This window comes from Balaenoptera borealis (assembly GCF_965194805.1).
Source record: "Balaenoptera borealis genome assembly, chromosome: 12".
Lineage (NCBI taxonomy): Eukaryota > Metazoa > Chordata > Mammalia > Artiodactyla > Balaenopteridae > Balaenoptera > Balaenoptera borealis.
The window spans coordinates 103,477,487-103,493,110 of NC_138869.1; the positions used below are offsets into that span (position 1 = coordinate 103,477,487).

General features: G+C 37.9%; 1 long non-coding RNA gene across 1 annotated transcript in view; it reads left to right on the forward strand.

The window, feature by feature from the left end:
- LOC309608225 overlaps window positions 1-8,777 on the forward strand; it is a 46,617-nt gene extending 37,840 nt beyond the window's left edge. The window contains exon 4 of the long non-coding RNA XR_014232746.1: window positions 1,782-8,777. This is a non-coding gene — a long non-coding RNA (uncharacterized lncRNA). The remainder of the gene's footprint in view (window positions 1-1,781) is intronic.
- The last annotated feature ends 6,847 nt before the right edge of the window (window positions 8,778-15,624 follow it).

Below are 15,624 nucleotides of genomic sequence, written 5' to 3' on the forward strand. Positions count from 1 at the left end.
GAGCACTTCACGAGAAAGATAACAGAGTAGATGAGACCAAATCCTCACAAGCAACACATAGAAAATGGAAGAAGTAAACTAGGGAAAGGGGGAAACAGTGTTAAAGGCACCTAAAGAATGACTCAAAATTTTTGCCTTCTCACAATGTTTCTAGAGAAAATTTTCAGCACGGGGATGACTAGTTTTTCAATGTGTGGATTTTCTCCCCTCAATTACAACTTGCACTAAATGCTTTACAATTAACACGGATAACGTAAATATATTTGGAAATGGTGTTCCACCTTTTGAATAGCAAACTAAAGGCTCTCCCAAGAAGTGAGTCAACATTTTCATCCTTACCTATAGCTCAATTTGTACAATTTTCAAGTAGATGTTAAAATTCAGAAATACATTTTAATCCCTATTCGAACTGCAGAGTTTTTAGATTCATACATCCTCTGACGTTAGTTTTTTTTAATTTTTATTTTATATTGGAGTATAGTTGATTAACAATGATGTGTTAATTACAGGTGTACAACAAAATGATTCAGTTATACCCATACAAGTATCCATTCCTTTTCAAATTCTTTCCCCATTTAGGTTATTACAGAATATTGAGCCAAGTTCCCCATGCTATACAGTAGGTCCTTGTTGGTTATCTGTTTTATATATAGTAGTGTGTACATGTCAATCCCAAACTCCCAGTCTATCCCTCCCCCCCCCCCACTCTTTCCCCCTGGTAACCATAAGTTCGTTCTCTAAGTCTGTAGGTCTGTTTCTGTTTTGTAAATAAGTTCATTTGTTTCATTTTTTTTAGAGTCAACATATAAGCGATATCATATGATATTTGTCTTTCTCTGTCTGACTTAGCCTGAAGTTAGTTTAGGTACTTTGAGAAAGTTGTTTCGCATTCTGGGCCCCATGTAGACCTTTAGTCAAAACGGAGATACTCAAAGGATCTGAGAGAGATGCAAATCTGTTGTGTAATGTTCTTAAAGTTACAATGCCCCTATGCAACATTGTCAGTTGAAGGATACACCATACACAATAGGCATTTAAAACACAGATTGGGTGGGAGATGCGTTATATTGAAAACCTTAATTTCTCAATTCATACAAAAACCAGATTTGGTGAAAACCTCAGCAGTCCTAGTGATAAACAGTCAGTCAGGGAAGGGAGACATCTACTGGTGGATAAAATTTTTAAATTAAAATATTATTTATAGATAGGTATGTCTATAAATATATTCGGGTATGTCCATAAATATAGATGTAAAATACTATAAATATATGCAAATTCTACATACATAGTATTTGTATATAATAGTATATTTATGCATGTATATATACTCACATATACACACACAGCCTAATCACATAAAACAAGTATTCGACCAAAGGCATTTTGTACATACTAAAAAGGACGCAGTTAAAATCTACTTTCTTAATACAGAGATCATGACCTGAAATACTAGGATACAAAGGAAAGATACAGGCAAGCACAACTGACTAATGTGACATACAGAAAATACAGCTCAGACACCTCTGCTGATCACTAAGTTAATTGTACAGTTTGTTTCTCCCTAAAGCTTTCAATATTATTTCAACTTGGTAAATTTTGATTTTTAATGTGCTTTATTTTACTCCAACAGAGTAATTACACCTGATTATTATTTTTTTATTTACTTCTGACAGCATTTTTGGTCATTGATAAATTTCATTTTGGTCTCAATCTAAAGATTATCCTGAGTTTTGATGTATTTAATTTGAAACCAAGGAGGCTCAATCGTGTTGTTTTTCTAGGGCTGTGTCAAAGGACATCACTGTGCCTGCATAGACCCATACAGTATCATTATTGGCTGCTGGATGATCAGAGAAGCAGGAGATGGACTCTCTTCTCAACACACCAAGCCCCCTACCTTCTTGCTCTTTCTCTTTCTTTTCTAAAATGAGAAGAACAAAAAAAAAAAAAAAAATCCTTTCCCCAATCAGCAGTAATCTCTCCAAAGGTCTTTTAATTTCAAAAGTCATAAGTGTTAATTAGCTATTATTAAGTGCCCTCCGTATAAATTAACATGATTGATGAAAAAATTAAGGCTAATGAAAAATGTAGCAATGCATGTATTTTTAAGTGACTGTATTAAAAGATGGCGGTCCCTCTGGACGGAAACTAAGGTCCTGTCTTCTGTATCCTGACTTGATTATCATCTCTGGCTATCTTTCCTCCCACTAATTTTTTTTTTTTTTTTTTTTTTTTTTTTGGCAATAGGAAAAAAATGCTGAATCGTTAATTTTAATTCAGTTATTTTGCAATTTTTATTGTTTAAACTTGGGACACCAAATTGCACACCTTACTTCATGCAGTCCCGTGAGGTAAAACTGTCCCTAGTTTTGAACCCTCCAAATGGAAGTAAAATGTCCTCTCTATTTAGAAGAGAGCAAGTAACGTCTCTCCAGAGCGGGTGGGAGGCGGCCGAGCGGAGCAGCTCTGCCTGACGCCCACGCTGCGCAGCTGGAGCTGGACTTCAGGGCTCACGTGTCGTCAGCCTCCCTCCGTTCATTTCCTTACCGCACTCTTTGGAGTATTTGGGACATAGTTCAAAATTAACAAAAGTTTTCCACAAAAATTAAAATGGAGCCTACAAACCTATATCTTCAATTGAGAGTTTAAATAATGTAAATTCTACATTGAAGATTACTAGAATTTTTTTTTAACTAAAAATATGTAGAGTTGTCACAATAAAAACAGTTCTATAATCGAAGATTTGGGGCATCTAAAGACTACACTGTGATTTAATTCAAAGCAGATATTGGGAAGAATATTCAAGATAAAAGGTGCTCAAAAGTCATAAAATTACCAAAAAATGCAGAGATACATATTCCATCATTTAAAACTTTAAACCGATTTTTTTCCAATCAGGCAAGAAATAAATTTTCATTTTCTTCTACTGATTAATGGAAAGGAAGGCATGATGTGTACTCATAGTTTTTTTAAAATCACACTTAATATCCAGAATCAAATCTTACCCTGAGAAGATAAAAATCCCTGTATTTTTGTCCTTACTAAAAATAGAAAAGTGACTGTTTCATGTTCATTTCCTAAAAGATTGCAGCCTTTTGCAAATTTGCCAACCTTTGTAAAGGCATGAAAATAAATTTCAGATTGGGACTTCTAAACTTCCTGAAATGTTTCTAAACATCTTCAGGATGATCAATAGTGATATATTGTCATATGTAGGCAATAAGCAAGTTAGCTTGCCTGTCTGCGTGTGTTAATGGTTTGGGCAGGCGTGTTTTCATCTTTTGTATCAATCTCTCTCCCTGCCTCCCAAATCAATCTCTCTTATGAATATTTAAGAAGCCAGTGATGGTGAACCCTTGCCATGCTATACACCACCTCCCATCTGATCTGTGGGGCGATGCTTACTTTGACAAGGTGAGGTTCAGGATATTGTGACCCCCATCTTCTTACCCTGTCCCATTGTGTGTGTATGCTCTCTTGAAGTTCTATGCTTTCTGCAAATGGTCATTTCTTGTTCAAAGTGTCCTGACGTGCATCCAGGGGGACGGCAGCCCTTGCTGTTCCGGTGGCTGCGTTAATTAGCTCGCTGCCTTTTCAGTGGGAGAATCTTCTACAGCTGAGAACAGCAGTGCATTTATGAGATGTATTAGCATATCACTTATAGGGACAAAAGGAAGAGAGAAAGCTAAGTGGCGGCGGGGTGGGGTGGGGACAGAGATGAATTCAAAGTCATGTTCACAATTATTGACTGGGCTAGTCACACCTGAAGATGCACGGGACACTCGGTGCTAGAAGGAGTTGGTGGCTTGTGCCAGCCTCTTCGGCCTCATGAGGAAGAAAGAGGAGCCCCTATTTAAAAGAGGAAGCTGTAAAAAAAATTTTAATCTAGCAAGGAGACTTGGAAAAACAAAGTAATTTAGCACTACTTCTGGTTTTATATGATTTATAATGTCTGTAGATCTGCAATTATGGATTATTATGAAAGCAGATAGAGCAAGATTGATGTAGAATGCACTAAATGTCTTCCTCACCCACACAAATCCCTTTTAAAATGGAAGCTCCAAAAGGTCTGTTATGGAAAGACTTAGTGAGGGGCATGATTCCATCTTTAAAAAGACAAGATTGGCTATAGAGTGACTTGGCGTTCAAATCTGAAAAACGCTTCTTGGTGCTCTTAAGTATTTTCATTAACATTTTCCCCCAAAGGGAGTCATAATTAAGCGATCAGTGATGTCACTCTGATGCTACCATGAAAAAGGGAAAGAAAATCTTCCAAGGCAGAAAGATACATTTATGCTACATTTCAATTAAGTATAATTAAAACACAAAACTTAGGGGAAAAAACTCAGATGTTTTTCAAATATTACAGTATGGTAAATTATGGTGGAGAAAGAATAGGTCATGGAAATCCCATTTAAGCAAAGACAAGTATTTGTCTCTTAGCAGAGTTAGCTAGTGTCCAGATCCAAAGCAGAAATGATGCTTTCTTTTAAACCTCATATTGTTAACTATGGTCTACTTAAATAAGGAGTTATTTAGGTCTAGTACTCTTCAGTGAATTTGCTAAAGGAGGCAAAATTTGGGGAAACAAACTTCATGTGCCTTCCTGTTTTGTCTTTCCACACACATACACCTTCTCTCTGGTCAGCCCAAGGTATCCATCTGCTGGGGTGGGGTGTCAGGTAGATGTGATGGGATTGCTGCAGACACAAGTGTCTCTGCGTGTGGTCCCGGGGCCAGAAGCATCAGCACCCAGGAAACCCCTCATTAGAAATGAAATTTCTCAGACCCCTCCCCAGCCCCACAGAATCAGAAATTCCGAGGGTGAATTCCAGCAGTGTGCGTTTAAATCAGCAATCCAGGTGATTACGATGTGCGTTCAAGCTTAACTACAGCTGTAAGAGAATCAAAAAGGAAGAGTACACATAAAATCATTATTTCATTTCTGACATCAAGAGTAGAATTATGCAATAGGACAATAAGCCCGAGAGGTTAGCATGATTGAGGAAAAAGTCGTTTCTGCAGCATCTATAAGACCAGGGGTCAGGCTGAGTCCGTGGGGAAGGTTCCAGGCCCCAGTCCCAACTTTAGACCATACTTTAAAGGTAGAGCATATCACACACACACACACAAGCAGATACACTGGTTTAATAAGGAATAAAAATAAACTATTCAGAATTAAATCACATAATCGTTAAGAATAACATGCACCACCAAGCAAATCTTATTTCCTATGGAATATAGAAATGAAAAACTAGAACATGAGAATGTTCCTAATTCTTCCAAGGACACATTCCCAGGGTCAAAAAAGGCCATGTGCCTGCCTGGATAGCTCTGTGGGGTGAGAACACATGGGTACCTCCATCGTTTGGGACGGAGGGCTCAGGGCTGGACAGCAGGACCATAACCCCAGACACCTGCTTTCAGGACAACACTGTTCGGGTCCCAGGGAGACACCTTTCATGTTCTAAGTCCTCAAAGCACGAGGACCGCTTCCCAGGGCTGTGAAGGTGGGAGGTGGTCCACTGATGGTGATACAGATGGACATGGCTTCCAAGTGGGGGTTTTTTGAGCAGAGGAAGCACTTGGTGTATCAAATCCTTCTTGTCAGCAAGAAATACGATAGAATTCTTGTGTAATGCAGGGTCATTTCTTAGCAGTGCTAAGTGTCCATTTTCTCACTTTTCAAGTGCCAATCCATGATCCCAGAGCACTTGGAACCAAGTTCAGTACTAACAGCAGGTGTGTTTGGCTAGAGGGAGAAAGGGCTGCAGCTGCATCACAGCAACGATGCTCTTTGGAACAACCATAGCGCATGGACACTGTTTTCTGGATACACCTAAGGGGGAGAGATGTCGGTGAAACATGTGCTGATGTGTTTTTTTTAATTGAAGTACAGTTGATTTACAATGTTGTGTTAGTTTCAGGTGTACAGCAAAGTGATTCAGTTATACAAACATATATATCTATTTTTTTTCAGATTCTCTTCCCTTATAGGTTATTACAAGATATTGAGTAGATCTTCCTGTGCTATACAGTTGGTCCTTGTTGTTTATTTTTTTTCAGATTCTCTTCACTTATAAGTTATTACAGGATATTGAGTAGAGTTTCCTGTGCTATACAGTTGGTCCTTGTTGCTTATATATTTTTTTTCAGATTCTCTTCCCTTGTAGGTTATTACAAGATATTGAGTAGAATTTCCTGTGCTATACAGTTGGTCCTTGTTGCTTATATATTTTTTTTCAGATTCTCTTCCCTTATAGGTTATTACAAGATATTGAGTAGAGTTTCCTGTGCTATACAGTTGGTCCTTGTTGTTTATTTTATATATAGTAGTGTGCATATGTTAATCCGAAACTCCTAATTTATCCCTCCCCACCCCCTTTCCCCTTCAGTAACCATAAGTTTGTTTTTGAAATCTGTGAGTCTATTTCTATTTTGTAAGTAAGTTCATTTGTATCATTTTTTTAGATTTCACATATAAGTGATATCATATGATATTTCTCTCTCTCTGTCTGGCTTACTTCACTTGGTATGATAACCTCTAGGTCCACCCATGTTGCTGCAAATGGCATCATTTCATTCTTTTTCACAGCTGAGTATTATTCCATTGTATATATGTACCACATCTTCTTTATCCATTCATCTGTCGATGGACACTTAGGTTGCTTCCAAGTCTTGGCTATTGTAAATAGTGTTGCAATGAACATTGGGGTGCATGTGTCTTTTCGAATTATAGTTTTGTCCAGATATATGCCCAGGAGTGGAATTTCTGAATTACATGGTAACTCTAGTTTTAGTTTTTAAAGGAACCTCCATACTGTTCTCCATAGTGGCTGCACCGACTTACATTCCCACCAACAGTGTAGGAGGGTTCCTTTTTCTCCACACCCTCTCCAGAATTTATTGTTTGTAGACATTTTGATGATGGCCATTCTGACCAGTTACATGTGCTAATGTTGATCTTAAAAGCACTTTAGTATACACAATTCTAAGCAAAACAACACAAGATGCTCAAGAGATGTTCAAATGAGGAGTGAATTGTGACCTTGTAGGAAAACAAAATTAATTTTGAATTTGCACTGTCCACAGTATGTGGTTTGAAATATGGCTTATTATAAATGTTAGCAAAACAACAACAACAACCTCAACATAATTAACTTTGGTTATTTCACCTTTAAAAAAATTAAAATTACTTTTTAAAATTTTAGAAAAACATGGTATGCCTGAATTGAAAGAAACTGCGCATGCAATGTGCAAAAATGTGACATTTCAATAAAAAATAAGAAAATGAGAATAAGGAAGCAAGATTGTTGGCTTGACTGTGAATTAAATTTATGCAGAAATAATCTCCAAACTATTTCTACAGAGTTTATTTTCGGGCCATTATAGATCAAGGTATAGTCTCCACGAAAGAGAGAGTTGAATATATTGAGTAGAATACAGTTAATTTTATTTTTAAAAATACACTCATAAATTGAAAACTTGAAATAAGAAAAATGTAAGGTAAACCGTATGGATCTAAAGAAATGGTGATAATCATTAGTAATGTAAGTAATAATATTTATATGATGAAATTTAATAATTTCTTTAGTAACAGTTTTATCACACACAACTTCATTACAATGTGTGAACATATGTAAAATTCATGGATTCATTCCAAATCAAATATTGCTTTAAGATTTTTATTGACATTCTGGTTGCTACTCCCTCAGCAGAGCAAGTGTTCTCTAAACTGAAACAAAGGGAAAATATATTGAAATTATAATGATTCAGGAAAGGTTGCCTCATCTGGCATTGCTATAAATGGAACCAAGTTATGAAAATCTTGATCATGACATTATTAGGGAGTCAGCTGAAATGAAATAAAGAAAAATAAATTTATGAAATGAATATGTAATAATATATTGAATTATGTATTTTTATTAGTCATCCAACTATCACCAACCCATCAAGAGAACACTCAGGCGTGTGTACAATAAATAAATTTGTCTTCAATATTTTGTCAATGTTCAGACATATAAAAGCCATTGCTTTAAATATTTTTTAAATTTTGTTATTATAAATGCATACTTGTCAAGGTAAGGGAATAGAGCATACTTAAAAGTGTGTTAGCTTGATTTATATTTATATTATATTTATATTATATTTATATTGATGTATCATGGTAGTCTTCTCCCAGACGCTGCAAATGTTAGAAGCAAGCTGGCGAGGCTCTGATCAGGTTTGAGAAATACTAGACCATGAAATTATCAGTCACAGATGTCGCCGGTGGATACGGCGGAGTGGCCAGGATGAGACCACACCAAACATACGTCAGCAAGTGCCAGGCATGATGCACCGGGAATCAATGCGAGGCTGGGCAACCCTTTCCTCCAAAGCCAAGTGGTCATAGAGCCTCCTCCACAAAGCTCATACCCCACGTGCCATCTTGGAGAACAGCAGAGTGGAATCGGAAAGACTGAGAATTGAGCCTAAAGGGTCTGAATTAAGCTTTTTTAAAAAATTGTTAGACAGACTGACAGACATAGAGAACAGACTTATGCTTGACAAGGGGGAGGGGGCATGGGGGAGGGATGGATTGGGAGTTTGGGGCTAGCAGATGCAAACTATTATATATAGGAGGGGTAAACAAAAATGTCCTACTGTATAGCCCAGGGAACTATATTCAATATCCTGTGATAAACCATAATGGAAAAGAATATGAAAAAGAATATATATATATATAACTAATCACTTTGCTGTATACCAAAAACTAACACAAAATTGTAAATCACCTATACAAAAATTGTTAGAATGATTAAATGAGGCTAAGGGTTAAATTAAATTGAACCAAATGTGTTTCTTACTACCATCATCATTACCAAGTACAGGTGAGGAAAGTTGCATCGATGATCGAGGAATAACAGAATTAAAATTCCTTTGTACCTCCAACTGGTAGTGACAGTAAATAAGCCTTCCTACAAGTATAAATAAAGGCAGGTGGCAAGTGAAAATCAATGGATACAGCTACTGAAGCAGGCCCACTATGATAGGAAAGAGGTAGAACGCAATTGCAGACACTGCCATTGGCCTTATCTCTTGGGACTTCATTGGACAATTTCCCTCGCTTTCAAGCACCCAGACACTTGTGCCTTTGATCAGACATCTATGCTGGCCTCTAACTTGATGGATGGCTGTTGGCGCTTGATTCAGAGATGATGATCCTCTAATTTCCCCCCATCTTAGTTTGGCATCTCTGCTTTGGTGCATACAATTTACATGGGAACAAAACATTAACCAAAGCAGCTAATTCACTGAACTTTCAATTTGCATTTTGTTCTTATTACCATGGGTATATTTTCCTCTCTCGGGTGACCTGTGTGATCCTAAATTTAGATGACCCTAAAAGTTCTACAATGCTTAAGCAGCCCCCTCCTAAATTTTTACCCTGCATCGGGAGCCCCATTAATGAATTTGTCAGTTGAGCAGGATAAACTGAAAGTTGATTAATTAGGCTAAAGAAATAAATCCTATGAGATTTCTTGCATCTTATTGTTTTGGACTAAAATATGCTACACCATCATCAGCACAGTAGGAGTTCTTAAAGACTGAAAGTCTTTTAAGTCCAACAGTAGGAAGTGAGGTAGCAGTGGATAAAAAGGGTGGGGGGAGGGAAACTCTCTGAATCACAGCAGTTCAGTGGTACCCTTCTCTCCCAACTTAAAAAAAACTATGTTGCAAAACAAATGTCTTTGCAATACAGTCTCCAATAGAACTTTAAGCCTAATTTGTTCATTCAAAGGGCTCCATATGTAATAAGAAAATGTGTTGACACAATATCGATCCCATCTTTTTCTTTTCTTTCTTCCATTTGCAGCCCGGAAATGTTTAGAAATCTAGTTGGAGTAATAAGCAAACAAACAACTAAAAGCAGTCGTCTTCAATTTTAGTACTAAAAATTTAAACCCTGAACTTTAAACGCAAAAGAAATCAAAGTGAATAAAAACAGCCCGTGTAGTCAGGCTCATTAATAAACAGTACATAATGAGGTAGGAATCGCATGAATTAAACCCCCAAGAAAGTCTAGAGTGAATTCTTTTCATTATAAAATGGGCCCTTAAAACAACAACATATGTGATCATTAAAATGGCTTCTTATTATAAACACAACATCCAAATGAGTTTCGATATTTGCTTCTTTACAAACTTCAGAATAAAGAAGGAAATTGACAAGTCCTAAGTCTTACTGAAATATCCCTAAAAAGACTACAGAATAAAACTGAGTAATAGCTTCTTTCCCCTTCAATATAAGTGTAAAGCTGGGTAAGAGATCCATCGCCAAGTCTTTTGCTCAGCTGAGAACTTCACTTTGAGAGAAAAGGAAGAATTTGTAAATTGCAAGATTGTATACTCAAGATGAGATATACTAACATCTCCCTAGACCAGTTCTCTGTTTCTCTAAAAGGAGAATATGCTGCCTTTCAGGAAAATAAAATTGCTATAATTTTCAACTTTTTACATGTGTGAGTAAGATTTTTATTGCTTCATAAATATTAAGAACAATGACATAAATCATCTCATTTCAATCAAAAAATGAAATCCATGTGTGTTTTCCTTAATGTCAAACCAGAATTGAGTCTTTGCACAGCCAAAAACAAACACAGGCATCCCATTAAATAGTTAAATTTTATTCTGTATTGCTGGTTTCAAAAATAAAAAATTTTATGCACATATGAAGTTCTAAAAGAGATCAACCCATGCGTATAATAATTTGTAATGTCTAGACCTGTTTGAAGCTGATCATGTTACTTATTTTAAAAAATGTTTTCCAAAGTCTAGTATGAAATCATATCTTAGGCCATATTTGTATCGATTTTGCTTGGGCTGTGGTTTTAGAAGTTTACTATTCAACATTATCAATAAATTTTTATGTTGTAAATAACATTACTTAAAATCAACTTGCAATCTTAATTTAAATTAAGTCTGCCAAGCTTACCATTGAAAAAATGAATTTCCATTTTGGTTTTTGCCCGCTGTTATTTAGCAGAAATTTATTCTTTTTTGCCTTTATGAAAAGATCAACTAACTACACTTTTACCCAAGAGAAATTGACAAAAATAATTTTTAGTTTTAGTTAAAGGGAAAACTACCTGTGCACATACTATATACCATATCTCATTAGCATGTTCTGTAAAGTAGAAAATTCCAACAAGGCTCTTAGATCTACTTGGATAGAGTAAAAACATCAAAAAGAATGTCTCTTTAAGGCAAACCTGAAGTTTCCTTAGAAATGTCTTTTTAAGGCATACCTGAAGTTTCCTACCTGCACTACTGACTTTTATTGAAGTTGATATCTTTTGGGGGAAGGGGAACCACATAAAAGAATAGACTACTAACAAGTTGGCCAAAATAAGTAAATCCAGAGAAAAAGATCATCCTTTACTCAAAAAAAGATTGACAATTATTACAGTCAATTATTATATCTACAACTTTCAGATAATGCTAAAAATTCCATGAACTGGAGATAAAATCATTTTTAAAATTTTTATTGAAGTATAGTTGATTTACAATGTTGTGTTAGTTTCAGGTGTACAGCAAAGTGAGTCAGTTATATATGTATTCTTTTTTAGATTCTTTTCCATTATAGGTTATCACAAGATATATAGTTCCCTGTGCTATGATAAAATCATTTTTAAACACAGGGTTTCCCTGAGGTTTGGAAATTATCTTAAGGCATTTTGAGGGTAAAAGATTAAGAAAAGCTGCTTTAGCCAATTCGAACAAGAATGGATCTATTACTGGGAATTCCCTGGCGGTCCAGTGGTTAGGACTCCACACTCCCACTGCCAGGGACCCGGGCTCGATCCCTGGTCAGGGAACTAAGATCCCGCAAGCTGTGTGGCACAGCCAAGAATTAAAAAAGAATGGGAATGGGTCTATTACAGCCCATTAAATGGTTCACAGAATTATGAGGAGTCTTGAGAAAAACAAATGAAACAGGTTGAACTTCCAGGGACAACTTGGATTCACTGAAGGAGATACTACCTCTTCTGTGATTAGGTTGCCAGTCCCAGAACCACATCACCACCAACTCAAGGAGGAAGCTACCACTACTGCTCTGGTTCCAGAACCTCCTCTCCCCAAAGAGACGCCAGCTCCTTGGCTCTCAATACCAGCAAAGCTGGGGACTGAAGGTGGGGCATTCTGAGCACAGCAGAAAAACCAAACTGCCACCATGACCGTGTTTGCCAGGAAAGTACATCACCACCAGTGGGTTTGCATCTTCTAAGTCTTGAATAGAGCACCTGATTATCAAAACCTAAATCTCATTTGGAACAGGAGTGCGGAGATGTCGAAGAAATATACTTTTTGCCTTTCCAGTGTGCTCAGGACACATGGGAACCTTAGAAAAAGGGTGGAATGGATGTTGAGAGCCAATCCTGCATCCAACACAAAAGCTTCTCAGTAAGACTTGTCCTACATTGTAACGATACATTTGAATCATACACCTTTCTCCTCACTCTTCGACAGTCGGGTTGATGCTTCTTTTAGATGCACGAAGGCTCTGAGATGGAGTTAGAGACAGGGCACCAGTGTTAATTAGGTTGCATATTTATTGAGTGGGACACTGGATTCGATGGATTCCAATTGTCCTTTGACCTTAGCGAAGCAGGTTTGGAGCAATGTGTGATTTTATTGAGTTTTACTTAATTTCTAGTACTGAAATGATTAGCTAATATTGAAACCAGGGTAATCCAGGGTCATTTGGTCCATACATCTTCCTTTTTCATTTATTAATGAAGATAATTCATCTAAAAGCCCGGCTTTTAATTATGTATGTTAGAAATGAATAAATGCCTTTGGAATATTCCACCACGCTTTGGTGCAAGATCACTTCAACTGCGGTACCTGGACCTAACAAGGCATTTTCATTTATTCAGCTATAATCTGTAGCTGATTCTGTGGGAAGCATCCTTAACTCTCTCTGTCTCACTTGTGTGGATTCCAATAAATCCAATAAGTCTCCAAATACAACTTTAGCTGGAGAATTGGTTACTTGCTGCTTATTTGCCAAGTTGAGGTGAGAGAAATTCTGACAATCCCCTCAACTTCCTTAAAAATTCATTTAAATTCTACTTGGAGCAGCTCTAACAGCATAAGCTAAGAGCAATTCCAGTAATACTCTGCTCTAGATCCAAGAGCTCTTCCAAGACTCCCAAGGTTATACGGCCTTCCTTCAAAATAGTATATCTTCCAAACACCCTCGTCATTACTTCTTGTGTTCAGTAAAAGCTGGACTTGTAACTCTCACTAGTATGTAAAGGTTCTGCTGCTAACTTGGTCCTTTGTTTATTTGCCAACGGCCCCCAATATTTTGATGAATTCTTCCCCTTCATCCAAAACCCACAAATGTAAGAAAGAGAAGCAAAGAACATCAACATCTTGATAAAGGACAAATCAAGAATAGATCAAGAAGTCCCTGTCGATAGAAATTTAAATCACAGAATTTCATTTTCTTTTTAATCTGTTGCGATAAAACATCAGCCATCTTCGGGAACAGAGTGAATCTGAGAGTTTTGTGTTGACTCTCACGTTTCCCATTACAGACACCTCTCATGTCTGTCCCGAAGCAAAAATAAATTTCCCTTTTTAAACTTCTGATGATAAAAATCTCATCTGAAGCCTCATAAATGATCCTTTATTATCTATATTAATAATGAATAAATGTCTTTTGAATACCCCTGATCTTTTGCATTAATAGCACCAGATGTATTATAGATAACCTTTTGATTTAACAGCACAAACTCTGAAACAATATTAAACACTAAAGAACTGATCTTACTGGAGTCACTGAGGTCAGAATTATAAACATTTCTTTCAGTTCTGTGTGTGGGTCCATTAAGTGACACTAACACCTATTAGTATTTATTCTTTGAATGTGTGTGGAGGAGACAGAGAAAGAGAGAGAGCCCTACAATCTGAGCTCATAAATTTTTATTTTCTGCAGCCTTTTATTTTTCACACATTCCATGTTCCATCTCCAACTTTTTTCTAGTGTGAGCTAAAGAAATCAACGAGGGCAGAATTTAAAGCAACCCTCTATCTATCTGCTTCATTTCTAGCCTCCTTTTTTAAATAAAATTAATCTCTTATTACTGCATTTCCGGTTGGAAAAACTCCGGTTGGAAAAATTCTGGCGTGTATTATCAAAAAATGAAAGGATCGTTAATGAGAAACTTAGCTATTTCTTCTTCAAGTTTTTTTTACTCAACTTCACTGACTGCTCTTCTATTGCTAAATGCCTCCTTCACCCCATCACAGTTGGTGCAGATGAAGGTGTGTCAGAGGCTAAGATGCCGTGAGTGGCCAGGTCACAGAGCCAATCAGGGCAGAGCCACAACAATAACCCAGATTCCGGACTCAAGCCAGCTTCCTTGACCTTATTCCAGGTTCAACCCTTCCACATGCTTCAATTCTTGCCCTTGGAGCTGGCCTGCTGCTAAGTGAGCCACTCTGGGAACCAGGTCCTATCCATCAGAGGGCCCAGGACCTGGCCCTGCATACCAGTGTACCAGCACTAGCCCCAAGACCCACAGGGGCCACAGCCAGAGACCCTGGGACCCTACTCTGCCCACCAGTGGGCAGACACCAGCCTCTGGACAATCACAACTCTGCAGCCTCCCATACCAGGACCGAGCCCACCTACCAGCAGGCTGGCATCAGCCCCAGGACCCCCTAGGTCCCAGCTCTGCCCACCAGCAAGCCAACACCAGCTCTGGGACCCCCAGAGCCCTGCAGCCAGAGGCCCAGGAGCCCAGCTCCACCCACCAGCTGGCCAATACCAGCTCCAAGACACCTTGGACCCCTCAGCCAGCTGCCACGGGACCCAACCCCACTCACCAGTGAGCCAACACTAGCTTTGGGACACCCCGGACCCTGCAGCCAGCTGTGTCAGAAAATGCCTAAAGAGAGAGAAATGAAAGCAACCCAGGCCCTGCCCTCAAGGAGTTCAGAGTTCAGTTGGAGAGATAGAAACATAACGGATAATTTCCATATAATGTCCTGTGCTGTGGGATAGAATGTGGATTGGCTGTAATTAATTACAGAGCTGGATCAGGTGAGATTAAAGGATTAGTCAGAGTCTACAGATGAATAGGGCTTGGGAGTGACATTCTAGGAAAAGGAAAGAGAAAGACAAAGGGCTGATTTGGGGAATGGTACACAGTACAGGTAGCAGGGTCTCACCTTGGACCCAGGATGGTATCAACCAAGATGGAATGGTGCAGATCCTTGAGAGCCTCTGGGTCAAAAACTGATCAAAGGGAAAAATTGAGGAGACCCAGAAATCTGGTTCAAAGACAATGGATGGGCTCATCATCAGAGGGATAGGAGGGATTCTGAGAGGCACACATACACTTAGATTTTCCGCCGACCAGCCCGTGTAATCATGTCTGAGGCATAGGCAGGGTGGAAACAGTGCAAGAGGAATTAAAAGCTAAAGGGATAGCCATTATCTTGTAATAACCTATAATGGAGTATAAGATGCAAAAATACTGAACCACTATTCTGTAAATCAACTATACTTCAATTTTTAAAAACCTGAAAAACAAAAAGCTAAACAGAATCTTTCTCCACATCTCTG